Source organism: Panulirus ornatus, chromosome 58 (assembly GCF_036320965.1).
Source record: "Panulirus ornatus isolate Po-2019 chromosome 58, ASM3632096v1, whole genome shotgun sequence".
In the NCBI taxonomy this organism is placed as follows: domain Eukaryota; kingdom Metazoa; phylum Arthropoda; class Malacostraca; order Decapoda; family Palinuridae; genus Panulirus; species Panulirus ornatus.
Window position 1 is genome coordinate 31,902,683 of NC_092281.1, and position 11,203 is coordinate 31,913,885.

Consider the following 11,203-nt stretch of genomic DNA (forward strand, 5'->3'; position numbering starts at 1 on the left):
CTTGAACCCGCTGAGCAGAAAAGTGAGCATCAGGTGAGGAATGCCACAATGCAATAATCATCAGCATAAATTGAGTATTTAAGATTTCACGGGACGGAAGCTGGAGTCAGAATATCATTAATCATTATTGGGCATCAGAGGAGGTTTGAACTTTGGGTTCTGTTCGAGGAGAAGGTGAAGGTTTTTCGGTGGCGATGGTCTTTGTGACGGAAGGAGTCTGCGTGGCAACTGTACACATAACAGGCTTGTGTTTCAGTGTCGAAGCATAGGATTCATTGTGGTTGAGAGTCTCACAAAACTCCTTAACCCTCTTCCTAGCCTCGCCATACGAAATGTTGTTACGTGTCTTCACCTCACACACTTCCTTCTCGAACTTGAACCGGGGACATTCCCGGTCCCAGCTCAGATGGTTGCCTGAAGCAACGCAAAGGGTTCGGGATGTAAGGTCTTACTTGGCAACGTAAGTAACCAACGAAGATCTCATCCGGGAGCTTTGATTGTCCAAATGTCAAATTCATGAAGGGGGTCCAACGTCGTTCGCCGTTTACGAATTTGGTGATGAACCCGGCAGCCACGACATCAACGTCTGCCAGTTCCTTCACAATTTCGTCCTCCGACATATCCATGAGTTCCAGACAGTAGATAATTCCCCTGCACGAATTCATGGATACTGGAATTGTGACCACGACCTTATGAATAAGGAATTAACTCAACTTGAGCATATCGGCTACCTGATTCGCCGACTTGACCTTGACCAGATCACCACTTGCCAGTTTCCTGACCATGTGAAAGGGCCCTTACCAGCCATCAATGACCTTCCTGATCAAGAAGGGATTGAGGGAGGCCAGGGTCGTTGAACCGGTCTCATGTATGTTAACAAATTTAACGTTTCTAGCTTTGATGTTGGGTCGTTCACTACCACTTCCCAGTACGGGGGCAGTGGATGGTTTCCCGTTATCCATCCTAACAGGGACTTCGTCCCCAACTAGATGGTGAGCCACCCCAGACAGTGGGGAAAAAAGAACTATCTTACCCCCACAAAAAAGATGAGGCAGTTGGTCGAGCAGTAAGGTTTTCAGAGTTGGGCCGGACACACAAAGGCCAGGCTGAGTTCTCCTGCGGTCAGTGAAAGTTTACTCCTGCACAACCAACCTTATGAATACAAGTTGGACGCAACAGATATCAAGCCTTATAAACCAAGCCAGGGTAAGCACTGGCACGGGAGGAAGAGCTACAACCTGGCTACAAGACGCAGCAGCGGTCACCACCGTGGCAGCAACGTGACTGTGATGATGATTGTCAAGTTCTTATCTTGATATTATATATATACCATTACTGATGACCTTGAGACTCCTCTTACATGTTCAATATATATTCATACAGTTACATTATCATTCTTTTAGTATCATTTTGTGTTTAGAAAATATCTATAAGTCATTATAACTGTGTTATTTCAAATGTTCAGCAACATAATAAAGTTATGTTTACATTAGAAAGACAGACAACAGAAGGCCTGATTGGCCCACGACTGGGTTGTCTGAAAAACAAAAATAATAGCTTGACAAGAAAAATTTGATTCTGCACATTAGCCTTCTAGTGTCCCCGTTATCGCTGTCGTTTATTCGTTAATTTCTGGCGTTTTTCTCAAAGTATACCTGACTATAAGATATTTTTCTAAACGACTTTTGAAAGTATTTATGGTTTTAGCATTCACTACGTCTGACGGTAACTTATTAAAGTGATAAACCACACCTATAGGAAAAGAAACTTTATCCCACGTCCGTACTACATCATTTAGCTTTGAGTTTTATTCCATTTGTCCTGGTAGCCGCATTTTCTTGTATTTCGAAAAGATGCTCGACGTTCACTTTATCGAACTTATTCAGAATTTTAAACACTTGGATTAAGTCGCTGCAAAGTCAACGTGTCTTAAGGGAGAAGAGATCCAATCATTATAGCCTCTCTTCGTATACCAGATTTCTAAAGGATGAATTCCAGATTTCTTCAACTTGCCTGCCGGCTGATAGAGAGAGAGAGAGAGAGAGAGAGAGAGAGAGAGAGAGAGAGAGAGAGAGAGAGAGAGAGAGAGAGAGAGAGAGAGAGAGAGAGAGAGAGAGAGAGAGAGAGAGAGAGAGAGAAACATATCTACGAGTATTTACGATCACAAAAAAATACTGAAAACAAAGGCCCCGCCGGGAATCGAACCCGGACCAACTGTTTATGAGGCAGATGTGCTAACCACTACACCACGAAGCCACTTGTCAGTGGCGGAAAAATCTGTTATATATTAACAAACGTGACTGAGGACTTAAAGAATCTGGTACAAACATAATGGTTATTGTGATAAATGATTTGTTTATGATAGATATGTATTATGTTGTATTATAATGGTTGTTCATAGCCAAGATCTTTAAGCATGAATCCTTGAGATTATATAAGAAATAATAAAAACGTGTTAGAAACATCAAAACTTGTGTTTATAAAGAACAGAATGCATTATCATGCGTGTATCTAAGTGAAAATGTAATACAAGGAGCTAGTTTAAGGCAGGAGTGTTTCATATTTTAACAAAATATTTATATCTACGTCCCTATTCTTTCATCATCATTTCTTATGTTTACTATCAAGAAATGCCTCTTATCTTACATGAAAATTCTGTATAGGTATTTGATCAATATTCTCCAACAACGCGTTGTATAACTCTTCGTTAGTGAAGTTCATTTCGTGTAATGGATCATGCATTACAAAATGTGTCTATCTACACAAGTGTTACACGTCCCAGGTAAAGATATATTCTAGAGATAGTGTATATCTAACATATATATGTGTTTTATAAATATTTATAAAAAGTTTTCCTGAGGGACAATACCTAAGACTTTCGTATTAAAGTTGATCAGTTGTAAGTGATCAAGCATTACAAAGGTGTGTCCATTGCCACAGGTGCTACTGATCCCGGGTCAAGGTATTTCACCATCTTTGTATCTTTAACCTTTCTAGTTATACATGTTTCATCCCTGATTCCATCCTCACAATCGATGACCAATCAACTACCGCGGAGGCGTAGCAAAGAAACCATTGGGCCGCAGAGGACCAATCATAAATCGCAAGCAGCAGCGGTCCACCAATAGGGAGTCGACACACAGTAGCGCTGGCCAAGTGGCTACCGGGGACACAATATGGAGGAGTGGCCACGCCCGGACACTGGCTCATCTGGGTCTATTCCTTGCTCTTCATAATCCTAAACACAATATCTTTTCATCGTAGGGAATTTATTACCTCATTAACGGAGTTACGATCTGCCTTTATTTCCGATCGTTTGAAGATAGTAAGAAGGTCGAGAGTGTGATGAGTAGGGACACAAAAATAGTCCTTCTCAGGAGGAGGGTAACAGGTCCTGAGTCTCAGCCCAGGTGATGGTGTGAACAGTATTATTATTATTACCACACATCACCAGCACACCTTTGATGGCGCTCCTACACCTTCGTATTATTATTACCACACATCACCAGCACACCTTTGATGGCGCTCCTACACCTTCGTATTATTATTACCACACACCACCAGCACACCTTTGATGGCGCTCCTACACCTTCGTATTATTATTACCACACATCACCAGCACACCTTTGATGGTGCTCCTACACCTTCGTATTATTATTACCACACATCACCAGCACACCTTTGATGGCGCTCCTACACCTTCGTATTATTATTACCACACATCACCAGCACACCTTTGATGGCGCTCCTACACCTTGGTGGCTGCTGCACTCCACACAGGAGCAGGGGATGATGGCACATATCTATGAAGCAAAAAGGTTTTCGATGAGACTGTGCTATTTCTTCCCTTCCCTGGTCGATGATACAGCCTTTCCCCAAGGTTACTTGTCATTCCTGGTGTAACGACGTACGGGTTGAGCCCGGTAACACCTTCTGAATAATAGTATGTGACAGAGTGGAGTGACCAGGATGAAAAGCGTGTTCTGCACCTCAACTGACTGATTATATGATAAGAATAAAGAGAATTACACACATAAATGTCACTTGCAAGGATCAAGCCAGAGATGAAGCATAGATAACTAGAAGGGTTAAGGAAACAAAAATTGTAAAATACCTTTACCCGGGATCAGTAGCACCTGTGGCAATGGACACACCTTTGTAATGCTTGATCACTTACAACTGATCAACTTTAATACCAAAGTCTTAGGTATTGTCCCTCAGGAAAACTTTTTATAAATATCTATAAAACACATATGTATGTTAGATATACACTATCTCTAGAATATATCTTTACCTGGGACGTGTAACACTTGTGTAGATAGACACAGCTTTGTAATGTATGATCCATTACACTAAATTATATCTTCACTATACCCTCTTCTTCACTACACAGTTACTTCTACCATACCATCACCATTGTACTCTCTAATGTTCACTAAAAATGATTTTTATCTTCACTACATAATCATTTCATATATGCTTTTACTCTTTTACAACCCTTATCTCTACTACATTCGTATATTCACTACATTCTTTCCTTCAGTACAAGCTATCTTGACAATATCCTTATCATCACTATACTCTTCCTCACTACACTCTCATCTTAACATCATCTTTCTGTTTACCGAACTTGGTTCAAATTCTGACTTGAACGTAGCTTTGTAAAGTTTGTGTTTCTCATTGTGTTACCTCCTTATTATCATTGTAAAGGCAATTGTCACTACTCCCTAACTAAACCCTCATCTTCACTACACTCTCATCATTATCATTACTTCTTGATGCTCAATACAAAATTTTAACATATACATTTATCTTCACTACAGAATAATTTTCACTGCACCTTAATCTTCATTACTCCTTGTTTCAGCTACATCCGTATCTTCCATTCATTCTTATATCTTATATTAGTTACATCTTTACAATATCTTTATGTCTTCTCTTTTCCGTCTTTTGAAAAATTGAAAATGAGAGTAAAGGATTTCCGGCCTTCTGCTCCCTACCCTTTTAGTCGCCTTGTACGACACGCAGGGAATACGTGGCAAGTATACTTTCTTCCCTATCCCCAGGGATAACAGCATCTGGTGTTCCCAGACGGTCACCCATCCAAGTACTGACCAGACCTAACGCTGCTTAACTTCCCTCATCGGACGATATATGCATATATGTATATATGTGTATATATATATATATATATATATATATATATATATATATATATATATATATATATATATATATATATATATATATATATACACACAAGACTGAAAACAATGAATTTCCCAAATAAAAAATGGAGGCGCCGGGGTTTGAACCCGGGTCCTCTCGCATGCCAAGCGAGTGCTCTACCACTGAGCTACGCCCCCAAGAACATATTTTGTGACATAGTATCATATGAAGTACTGAGATTACCACGGCAAAATACTGTTTGACCGACCGTTGCCGACTTCACGGCAAAATAACCACAGGGTAAATCTCCATGTTGCTGTCGTGTTTTCCTCTCAATTTTCCACAAAGAAATGTTTTACTTTTTTATTTTCGTTGCAATAGACTGGAACTAAGCAATAGACTGGAACTAAGCAATAGACTGGAACTAAGCAATAGACTGGAACTAAGTAATAGACTGGAACTAAAGAATAGACTGGAACTAAGCAATAGACTGGAACTAAGTAATAGACTGGAACTAAAGAATAGACTGGAACTAAGCAATAGACTGGAACTAAGCAATAGACTGGAACTAAGCAATAGACTGGAACTAAGCAATAGACTGGAACTAAGCTGACCTGGTATGAGGTCAGAGCCCTCATTATCATCCCTGCTAACTACCGGAAGCAGATTAAGTCGTTCCACAACCGATGTCCGGCCCATGTTAACTCTGATGTGCCCAGCAGTTGGAGGAGGATCGCCAGAAGCTTCTGGAAGATTTCAAGGACGTCTTGGTGGACCTGACCCTTTCAGATAAGGTCGAAAACCTCAATTCATTGTGAAGATCTTCACTATAACGTTGGACGAACATACTGAATGTTGCACACATGTGATGCGGACAAAATGAAAAAAGAAAAAGACAAAAAATATGTCTGGTGTGGGTCTCGAACCCACGACCTTGAGTGTGTCAGACTCACGCTCTACCACTGAGCTAACCAGACAATAGAAAATACGTCTGTTTCTTCAATTTGAATTAATGAAAATCTTTGCGAGGCAGCGTTTAGAAAAGAGAGATGTCTTTGACGAAATTTACTTGTTTGGCTCCTTCTTTTGTTCCTCAGTATCGAAAGTAAACATATTGAAGGATATATACATATATATATATATATATATATATATATATATATATATATATATATATATATATATATATATATATATATATATATATATATATATATTTATCCCTGGGGATAGGGGAGAAAGAATACTTCCCACGTATTCCCTGCGTGTCGTAGAAGGCGACTAAAAGGGAAGGGAGCGGGGGGCTGGAAATCCTCCCCTCTCAATTTTTTTTTCTTTTTTATTTTCCAAAAGAAGGAACAGAGAAGGGGGCCTGGTGAGGATATTCCCTAAAAGGCCCAGTCCTCTGTTCTTAACGCTACCTCGCTAATGCGGGAAATGGCGAATAGTATGAAAGAAAAAAGAATATATATATATATATATATATATATATATATATATATATATATATATATTGGAAAGGATCATAATTTTGCGCGTGATCAAGTATATTCCTATGAGTCCACGGGGAAAATGAACCATGACAAGTTCCCAAGTGCACTTTCATGTAATAATCACATCCTCAGGGGAGACACAAGAGAGAAATATAACAGTCAGTTGATATACAACAAAGAGACGTAGCTAGTACGCCATTTGGTAAACATGTGATTGTCCGAGACAGACAACAAGCGTATCATAAACTAATTATGTGGACAAGATGAATTCCTTACAAATTTTATCAACACTAAATTTATGCAATTTGTATTGACAATCACTTATATCAAGATTATAATTCTTTGTGTATTTAATGATAGAAGATTCAATGATATTTCTCGTGGTACTGGAGTTAGAGATTATAATGCCATCTCAGTTATTAACTCTAACTCTAGTACCACCAGAAATATCACTGAATCTTCTATTATTAAATACACAAAGAATTATGAACCTTAAGGAAACATGCAACATGGCGGTCAAACTATGAGATGCACAAATGAAGTTGATGAATGGAATATCAGTGAGACGAACTAGTTGATGAATGATGAATGAAAGTGTAATAAAGTCATGATGAATGAATGAAAGTGTAATAAAGTCATGATGAATGAATGAAAGTGTAATAAAGTTATGATGAATGAATGAAAGTGTAATAAAGTCATGATGAATGAATGAAAGTGTAATAAAGTCATGATGAATGAATGAAAGTGTAATAAAGTCATGATGAATGAATGAAAGTGTAATAAAGTTATGATGAATGAATGAAAGTGTAATAAAGTCATGATGAATGAATGAAAGTGTAATAAAGTTATGATCAATGAACGAAAGTGTAATAAAGTCATGATGAATGAATGAAAGTGTAATAAAGTCATGATGAATGAATGAAAGTGTAATAAAGTCATGATGAATGAATGAAAGTGTAATAAAGTCATGATGAATGAATGAAAGTGTAATAAAGTCATGATGAATGAATGAAAGTGTAATAAAGTCACAGTTTAAAAGGACAAAATATGAATGGCAACCAGGGAGGAGAGGCCCAGGTAAATGGAAGGGTTGAAAAGTTCGCGTTATGTGACGAATTTTGATAGATTTTGCAAGTTTCCTTTCCTATTATGGAACGTAAAAGTTTGTGCTTAGTTCTAGAGACAGAGTTCATAGGTTTATGTTTTAATGATGAGCATCAAAGGATACCATTAATTTAACTGACTTTAAAAATGTTCAATTAAATGAAGCATTACGTACACAAGCTGCTTTTTGGCGGAGTTAAAAATTCGCATTTTTTGCTAATTCTAAAGTTGGTGTTAAATTGACGGACTTAAAAGTTCGAGTTTCAGCTTTAAACCTTCTGTTTGTATGACGTATCTTAGAGTACTTGTTAATATAATGCAAGTGGAAGGTTTACGTTTAAAAGATGGTGTTTAAATGCTAATTAATGAATGACAGTTAAATGAATAGATTTTAAGTTCGCGTTTACGTGGGCCACTTTAAGGTTAAGGTTCGTACGTACCAGGTTGACCAGATGGTGGTAGTGTGTAGACACAGCCATACCAGGTCGTATTTATCATCATTAAAGTCACCTTCCTTACTTACTTATGGCGGCGATGAAATTCACTGGTTCTTGATTCTGCACCAATTAACCTATCAGATAATGGTACAATGTTTGCCTGGTGTTGCATATATCACGTCTGTTGTTGAAACACAAGAATGCCAGGTGACTTTGGGAGTGGATGATAATATAAAGATCAATATAAATGTGGGAAATCTTGAACCGCCATCACCAGACACAACACATGTTTGGATCTGGCGGGGGGAGGGACTTGCCTGTGACGTCACGATGCCCCGCCTCCAGCCTGGCGCCGCTCTGTGTGTGTGTGTGTGTGTGTGTGTGTGTGTGTGAGCTCATCTTTTGTGACTGTTATGTGTGTTGCCCGTTTTCTTAACCTTATGTGTATGTCTCGTGTTTTTTAGTTACTTGTACACACACACACACACACACACACACACACAGAGGCAAGACAGGAAACTTAAAGACAAGATGGAACTCAGTGGGATATTCATCCACTGTGATAAATCCAGGTAAGAGAAGGAGAGAAGTTGTGTATACAACCACAATGTAAGTAAGATGTAGCATCATCATCAGTAAACATAGCTGGTGTTGTAAACCTCTATCATATCACCCATTACAAGTCTTGTTATCTTCATCATAAGGGAGGATTGCTATCATATCGCCCATTACAAGTCTTGTTATCTTCATCATAAGGGAGGATTGCTATCATATCGCCCATTACAAGTCTTGTTATCTTCATCATAACGGAGGCTTGCTATCATATCGCCCATTACAAGTCTTGTTATCTTCATCATAAGGGAGGATTGCTATCATTGTTGTCATCTTCGCTCAATAATATCGGAGGAAGTTTTGTACACTCTAATACAGTGATCAATATTGTAGGTCATAATGTAAGTGGTGTGTGACTAACTATAGCTGTAATATTACCTGTTCATTCCTGCTACTAACACATGACACCAAGTTGTCTGTTAGTCTTATTACGTACATTAATACACTGTTGTCTTGGCTTTACATCTCTACTAATGATGACACCTAAATCCTTGTCCTGCCTTGATAGTTTTATTTCCACATCTTAAGATGATACTGTAGTTTGCCTGCTATGTGTACACAGTGTAAACATATGTCTACGGTGAATATCACTGGCCATTGTACACTGACGTTGTTCAGCAATGTAGACCCAGGAGAGAACCTTAGACAGCATTGCGGTATTTTGTGATGGACGAAAACTTGACTCAATACAAGAAAAATAATTACACCTTTACTGAGTCTGAGAACCTATCATTGATTGTCATAGAAACCAGATGTAAAATGTATATTGCTCCCGGATTTCTATAGAAAGTACGTGGGACATTGTATTTAAGCAAATTATCTAATACGTTAATGAATAAAATCCCATAACTTTTCTGGAGCACAGGGTACAGAAATGTATGTAACGTGAAACCGGTAAAATTAACATATCTAACATAAAGATTTCTATTTTGCAGATAACATAAATGTTTTACATGTAGAAATCAGTAATATCTTCAACAACCAAAAATAATACCATCAAATTTTATATTACAAGGTTTTCATCCGGCTTTTACTCATTAAAACGATATTGCCTACAGAAAAGTAATATAGTTATTATCAGCACAAGGTTTACAGAAGTTATGAGTTTATATTCTTCAAAACTTTAGTACGATCCTTTATGTATACTTTGAAAAATAGACCTGTTTATTTAACTGTGATGAACACTAATGAAAAAATTATCCGCGTGTTACTTAGAAATAATATTTATGAATTAAACTAAAGTATTTTTCAGAGAAAATGTTTACTGATATAAAAAAACAAACAATCAAGTTTGATAAACTAGAGTTCATTAAATGACAAATAAAGAATATGATATGTGAATTTCAACAATTTTATTAACATCACAAAACCAAATACATAACCCAAACAATATAAATCATCAAAAGTTATAAAAAAGAAGCATTCTCATGACGTAAGCACTTACAGTATCGGCGGAATCCGGTAACACCTCTTGAATATCATGTGGAAGACAGAGTAGAGTGGCTAGGCTCAGAAGCATGTTCTCCACTTCAACTGACTAATGATATGTTAACGATAAAGACAAAACAAACCACATACATCGATTGTGAGGATGGAATCAGGGATGAAACATCTATAACTAGAAAGGTTAAAGATACAAAGATGGTGAAATACCTTGACCCGGGATCAGTAGCACCTGTGGCAATGGACACACCTTTGTAATGCTTGATCACTTACAACTGATCAACTTTAATACGAAAGTCTTAGGTATTGTCCCTCAGGAAAACTTTTTATAAATATTTATAAAACACATATATATGTTAGATATACACTATCTCTAGAATATATCTTTACCTGGGACGTGTGACACCTGTGTGGATAGACACAAATTTGTAATACATGATCCATTACACGAAATGAACTTCACTAACGAAGAGTTATACAACGCGTCGTTGGGGAACATTAATCAAATACCTATACAGAATTCTCATGTCAGATAAAAGACATTTCATGATAGTAAACATAAGAAATGATGATGAAAGATCAGGGACGTAGATGTAGATATTTTGTTCAAAGATAAAATACTCCTGCCTTAAACTAACTCCTTGTATTGCATTTTCACTTAGATACCCACATGATAATGCATTCTGTTCTTTAAAATCAAATTCTTATGTTTCTAAAATGTTTTTATTATATCTTATATAATCTTAAGGATTCAGGCTTAAAGATCTTGGTTCTTAACAACCATTATAATGCAACACAATACATATTTATCATAAACTAATAATCTATCACAATAATCATTATGTTTGTACCAGATTCTTTAAGTCCTCAGTTACGTTTGTTAATATATATGAGATTTTTCCGCCACTGACAAGTGGCTCCGTGGTGTAGTGCTTAGCACATCTG

At 37.5% G+C, this 11,203-nt stretch overlaps 2 non-coding genes across 2 annotated transcripts; both read right to left on the bottom strand.

The window, feature by feature from the left end:
* Positions 1-5,294: 5,294 nt before the first annotated feature.
* TRNAA-GGC (transfer RNA alanine (anticodon GGC)) lies at positions 5,295-5,366 on the bottom strand. Its single transcript has one exon. It is a non-coding gene; the product is annotated as a tRNA-Ala (tRNA).
* Positions 5,367-6,074: 708 nt separating this feature from the next.
* TRNAV-GAC (transfer RNA valine (anticodon GAC)) lies at positions 6,075-6,146 on the bottom strand. The gene has a single exon. It is a non-coding gene; the product is annotated as a tRNA-Val (tRNA).
* Between the last annotated feature and the right edge of the window lie 5,057 nt (positions 6,147-11,203).